A 6,476-nucleotide genomic window follows, 5' to 3' on the forward strand; every position below is an offset into this window, starting at 1 on the left:
ATCTTTGAGCCTTCTCTGCAGTTCCTCGACACTAGCAGCTTTCACCTTGGCTTCATCAACCTCGGCCTTGGCTTTGCTAGCAGCAAGTTCAGCTTTCTTGCGAGCCGCCTCACTTTGCTCGAGTTTTTGAGCAAGTGCGTCGACACGTTCGTTGGCCTATGAAAGTTTTTCTGTCGAGATATGAAAAAGAAAGAAAAGAAAGATCAAAAAATAGCGACAAGCAACAGGAATAGAAAGTCAAAGAAAAATAGCAAGTATAAAAGTCGTTACCTTCGGCTCTGGCGGCATATTCACGGTACCCAACAAATTGGGACCCGATCCGAAGAAGCTCTTTGATCATTGGCTGTTCAAAGGTAAGTACATCAAAAGAAACGTCGGCATGAAAAAGAGAAAAGGTGTGAAAAAACAAAATAAGGAAAATATAGATGCCGACAAACTTACATCATCTAAGAGCAGAGTCGACGAACTGCCCAACTGAGGGGCAGGATCAACAATCTTTTCAACCCGTGCCCTTTTTGGTGAAGGGGCACGGGGGCTCGAAGGAGGAGTAGATGTATCAACATTTTGTTGAGGAGGCGACGATTCCTCCCCTTCAACTGGTTTTTCTGAAATAACTAAAGTATGTGACGTGCTCGTTCGAGCAGCCACATCTAAAGTTGGTGTTTCTTCATCATCACTGTGACAAAATAGTGGCAGCATAAAAAGCAAGGCAGAATAAAATTCTTCAAATAGAAAAGGAAAAGAGCAAGGAACCTACGAGCTGATGATACTCTCGATGTATGGATCATAAGCTGCTTTTTGAGGTAAAGGAGCAGTTTCTTCGGGTTTCGAGGTCCCGGAATCTTCGGCATTGCTCCTTTTCCTTTTGCTCTTCGGAGAAACAGCAGGAGGAGGAGATTGTGCTGATGTTGTACCTTCAGAGGCAGCATCCTTCTCAGTAGATCCCGCAGATTTTCGAGAATCATGCGGGTTCATTAACAAAAGAGGGGGTCTCCTGGTTGTCATCATCGACAACGGCTCTTTCTTCGACCTCTCCATCCTCGGGAAGAGGAGGAAGGAAGCCATAGTAGGATGATTCTACAAGGAAATAGTGACAAAAGAGAATAAGTGAGATACCACCGCAATAAGATACAAGGAACAGTTCGTAACAAGATAGAAATTCGAGAAGACAAAATACCTCGGGAAGAGGATTGGAAGCACCGTATGGTTCCACTCGACAGAGGAGGGAATAGGATCCTTCTTGCCTAATCGAGAAATTCTTCGAACCAATTTTTCCAGGTCCTTTGCGTAAAGATCACTGGAAACTCTGTTGGCGTCATTTTCACCGTAATACGTCCAAAGGGGATTTTTGCGAGCCCGAAGAGGCTGCACTCTAATCCTAAGGAAGTAGGCGATAATTTGAACACCGAGATAGCTCTTTGCCTCGAGTGTTTTGAAGATGATGGATACGAGCCATGAGCGCCTCTGTCGCCTTTTTCTCTTCTTCAGAAGCTTCGGCATCCCAGGAACGGCGACGCTGAATCCTGGCACTTCCGTCAAAAGGAACTATGTTGTGCTCCACAGAATTGGCGCTTTCTTCGTGAATGTAGAGCCACTTTTTGCGCCATCCTTGGACAGAGTCAGGAAATTTGACGTCGAAATAGTCGACATCAGTACGAACACAGATTACAACGCCACCTATGTTATAAGTGACGTTGTGGGAGCCATTGCGGCGGAGGCAGAAAATTCTTTTCCAAAGAATCCAATTAGGAGTGATTCCAAGGAAGCACTCGCAAAGCGTGATGAAAATAGAAATGTGAAGGATGGAATTGGGAGTCAACTGGTGTAGTTGAATCCCATAAACGAAAAGAAGGCCGCGGAGGAAATCATGGATTGGGGTCGAAAGGCCGCGGATTAGATGATCAACAAAACTAACCCGGTACTCCATTGGAGGCTTGGGATAGCTTTCTTCGCTGGGGAAGCGGATGGGGTCCTCCTTCTTCATGAGGCCAAGCCTCTTCAGCATGTTGGTGTCTTGGTTGGAGATTTTGGATCTCTCCCACTCAAGATCCTCGGCAGCCATCTTGGATTCCGGAGTGCTGTGGCGAGTGAGTCGCGTGCGCGGTGGCATCAACGGCAATGGGCAGAGTAAGGTCTGTGAGTGCGGAAGCTTGGAGAGATTCGGGCGCAGGAGAAGTTTTGCGAAGGGGAACAGATGAGCGGCGCAAGCGAGGGGATGAACGGAGGTTGAAGAAAGGTTTATATAAGAATCGGGTGAAGCAGCGTGCCGTTGGATGGAGAAATCGTGTGGTGAGAATAGATCTTCTAGAAACAAGGGTAAAAAGGTATTTTTACTGAGATAGGCGTTACCGTACGTGCGCCAGAAAAAGTGGAGGACGTGTGTCCCCCACTTGCACGACGTGTCAACGTGGTCGAAGCAATGGACCCACAGGGCAGAGAACTCACGACTATTCGAGAAGGATGAAGTAAATTTGATTAAGGGAAGTATGTCGACAAGAAAAATAAAAGAAAAGTGGCGACAGAAAGAATTATTCAATACTTCGGGAGCCTTTGATCAAATACAAGTTTTTGCCCAAATGCTCGGGGGCTACTTCAGAAAAAAGTAAATATAGAAATTGCGGGAGCCTACAACCAAGCACAAGTCCTTGGCTGTAGCCTCGGGGGCTACTCCCATCGGGAGCGCTGTTCGCGCACCCGAGAAATATAAAAATAAAGAGAGAGAAGAAGAAGAAGAGGAAAGAGTTCATATTGCGAAATAATGACAAAATAGCGACAAGGTGGAATAAAATGTTGAGCCTACAACCAAGCACAAGTTCTTGGCTGTAGCCTCGGGGGCTACTCCCATCGGGAACGCTGTTCGCGTGCCCGATGAAATTAACAAAGGAAAAATAGAAGAGCAAGAGAGTATATTTCGAGTTATAATTAACTCTACATATACTCCCATCGGGAGAACAATATAAGTCATATTTGACTCAATAAAATGTGCCATTCCAACAGCCGGAAAAGCACTCGACAATATATTCTCAGAACGCCAAAGTTGCGATCAATTTCTGAATGCCGCAAATTTGCGAAGGTAAGACCCCAGAATCCATTCTGCTGGGCGTGGCATCGCCAAAGACTGCGCTACGCTACTTTTATCCGTATCAACGTATACGAAGAAAAATCCTAACGGACGCGTTAGGTACCCGATAAATTTGACCAGGACTCGACAGAATGGTAAGACCTTAAGCGGCACTGTCGAAGTTTACACCAGTATCCCGAGATCATGTCCAGGGACGTGATTTTGAAGTAGGTTTTTGCGGATTGCCACTAGAGCAGTTAACTAGTACCTGATCCGTCAGATGAACTAGCCCCAATTACCAATATCCCTGTACAATATAGAATTTTATGAGAAGAAATATAGAAAGATTAAGGCTTTCGGGTAAAAATAAACAGTGGAGATTTTCCCTGACTTTACAATTCAAGCAAAATCTCGGGGGCTACTGACATAGGCATCCCAAATGGGCCTGCCGAATATAGTACCCGGGGTTTATTGAAGGCCCACTACCCGAAGAATAAGAAGATTCGGGAGCCCAAGATGCGTTTAAGGAAGAAATAGAGTTGTAATAGGAAGTGTTGTAATCTGGCGGGATGAGTTAGAAACCGTCCCGAACTCTGTAAACTTGTACAACACGAATCCTTCGACTCCACCTCCTATATAAAGGGGGAGTCGAGGGACGAAGAATCAATCGAATCATTGTCTGCAAACCCTAGTTTTCACAATCGTCGAGTACTTTTCGGCTGAAACCTTCGAGATCTACTTACCCTCTACTTCTAACTAAACCCTAGCCTACAATCCATAGGCATTGACAAGTTAATCCCTTGTCACTGGGGCCAGAAAAAGAACTGGCAAGAACCCGCGAAGTACACCATGGAAGCTGCCATGGACCAACCTTGCCGGTGGCACACACCGAATCCGGCACACCCATCAAACCATCTGACGAAGGATTGTACCTGGACCAAGTACCTGATGCAAAAGGGAACGGTGAAAGATGTGCAGCCACCGCAAGACATGCCGCGGCAACAACAGTTACCACCACCACCACCGCTTACCGGGGCAAACGCCTTACCGGTACAGCCAAACCGGCAGCAATACCAGCAAGTTAACCAGGTGGGAGAAGGCAATGGCCAACCGCCTCCGCCGGCACCTTTGGGCCGGAATGTTTACCATGACCCAGATATGTGCTGCGTTGTGTTCGTAACTGAGCCAACCGACAGACAAAGCCTGCATCGCCGTTCTATGGAAGTGAACGCGGTGATGCCGGCAGTACCAAAATACATGTTGTGGTCTGATCAAGAGATCTCGTGGTCATTCAAGGATCACCCCAAGATCATGCCTAATCCGGGTGGCTATGCTCTTGTCTTGGACCCAATCATGCAAGGGCCAAACGCTCGAGTCAAGTTCAGCAAGGTGCTGATAGACAATGGGAGCAGCATAAACATCATGTACCGACACACCATGAACATGCTGGGCATAACAGAAAACATGCTACAGCCAACTCGTACGACTTTCCATGGAATCGTTCCGGGTCTATCCTGTGCACCGGTTGGAAAAGTCCGGGTGGATGTGTCATTTGGAGGACGTGACAACTGTCGGGTTGAAAACCTTGAGTTTGAGGTGGTGGACTTAGATAGTCCTTATCATGCATTGCTGGGGAGACCGGCGTTGGCTGCTTTCATGGCCTCAACTCACACGGCGTATCTCAAGATGAAGATGCCGGCACCTCGTGGACCCTTAACTGTGGTGGGAAATTACAAAGTCTCACTGGAAACAGCTTCCGCCGGATCAAACCTGGCAGAGTCGCTGGTGATCGTAGAGGAGAAGAGGAGGATGCAAACTGCTGTTGCGCTGGCTCAGTCCTCATAGCTGAGCTTAGCGGCAATGAGTGCAAACTTGGGCGCACCGGCATTCAAGCCGACCAAAGAAACGAAGGACATTGTGCTGGACCCGGCTTACCCTGAGCGCACCATTCGTATCGGTGCCGGCATGAATGAGGCATAGGAAAGCGCGCTCGTCAGCTTCCTCCGTGAGAATCGGAATATCTTTGCCTGGTCTACTGATGACTTGGTAGGTGTTCCGATGGAGTTGGCTGAGCACTCATTAAATGTCCGGAAAGATGCAAAGCCGGTAAGGCAGCCGCTGCGCCGGTTTGCTGAAGACAGGAGAAAGATCATTGGAGAAGAGGTGACAAAGTTACTGGTTGCCGGTTTCATCGTGGAAGTACTGCACACTGAGTGGCTAGCCAATCCGGTGCTGGTCGAGAAGAAGAAAGAAGAGAACATGGAAGCAAAAGCTCCAAAGGTGTGGCGCATGTGCATCGACTACACCAACTTGAACAAAGCTTGCCCGAAAGACCCTTTCCCTTTACCTCGGATCGGTCAAGTGATTGATTCCACTGCAGGATGTGAGCTGTTGTCTTTGTTGGATGCTTATTCCGGTTTCCACCAAATCCCCTTGAAAAAGGAAGATCAAATAAAAACTGCGTTCATTACCCCGCACGGGGCTTATTGCTATGTCACTATGCCTTTTGGTTTGCGCAACGCTGGTGCAACGTACCAGCGCTGTATGCAAAAATGCTTGTTTAACCAAATTGGAAAAAATGTGCAAGTCTATGTGGACGATGTCGTGGTAAAAACTAAGGTAAAGGAAACCTTAATCGATGACCTCCGGCAAACATTTGATAACTTGAGAAGATTCCGGATGAAACTCAATCCGGCAAAATGTACCTTTGGTGTACCTGCCGGCAAGCTGCTTGGCTTTCTCGTGTCAAGCCGGGGCATTGAGGTCAATCCGGTAAAAATCCGGGCAATCGAAAGAATGACAATACCGCGCGATCTCAAGGACATGCAAAAGTTCACCGGTAGCTTGGCATCGCTAAGCCGGTTCATAAGCAGGTTGGGAGAAAAAGCTCTGCCACTCTATGCTCTCATGAAAAAATCTGATACGTTCGTCTGGACCTCTCAGGCAGACGCGGCGTTTAAAGAGCTAAAAACAATGCTGGCTATAGCGCCAATACTGGCTTCACCTCTAGAGAGAGAGCCTATGCTGTTGTATATAGCAGCAACAAACCGGGTTGTGAGTATAGTAGTTGTGGTTGAAAGAGAAGAGGAAGGAAAAACCGTCCAGAGGCCGGTATACTACCTGAGCGAGGTGCTCTCCCTCTCAAAACAAAACTACCCTCACTTCCAGAAAATGACTTATGGCGTGTACATGGCCTCCAGAAAGCTTAAGCATTACTTTGAGGAGCACCCCATGAAAGTGGTGAGTGAGGCACCCATTTCCGATATTATGTGCAACAAAGATGCTAGCGGAAGGATTGCAAAGTGGGCAATTCAGATATCACCATATGTACCGGTGTACGAAAGGAGAGATGCCATAAAATCGCAAGCTTTGGCTGATTTCCTTGTTGATTGGGCGGAGATGTAATACAAGCCGC

At 47.4% G+C, this 6,476-nt stretch overlaps 1 long non-coding RNA gene across 1 annotated transcript; it reads right to left on the reverse strand.

Annotated features, from left to right (window-relative positions):
- Window positions 1-270: 270 nt before the first annotated feature.
- LOC139832121 (uncharacterized) lies at window positions 271-835 on the reverse strand. Its single transcript, XR_011746737.1, has 3 exons — window positions 758-835; window positions 442-676; window positions 271-343 (listed from the first exon to the last, which is right to left on the reverse strand). It is a non-coding gene; the product is annotated as an uncharacterized lncRNA (long non-coding RNA).
- Between the last annotated feature and the right edge of the window lie 5,641 nt (window positions 836-6,476).

This window comes from Lolium perenne, chromosome 6, assembly GCF_019359855.2.
Source record: "Lolium perenne isolate Kyuss_39 chromosome 6, Kyuss_2.0, whole genome shotgun sequence".
Classification (NCBI taxonomy): Eukaryota; Viridiplantae; Streptophyta; class Magnoliopsida; order Poales; family Poaceae; genus Lolium; species Lolium perenne.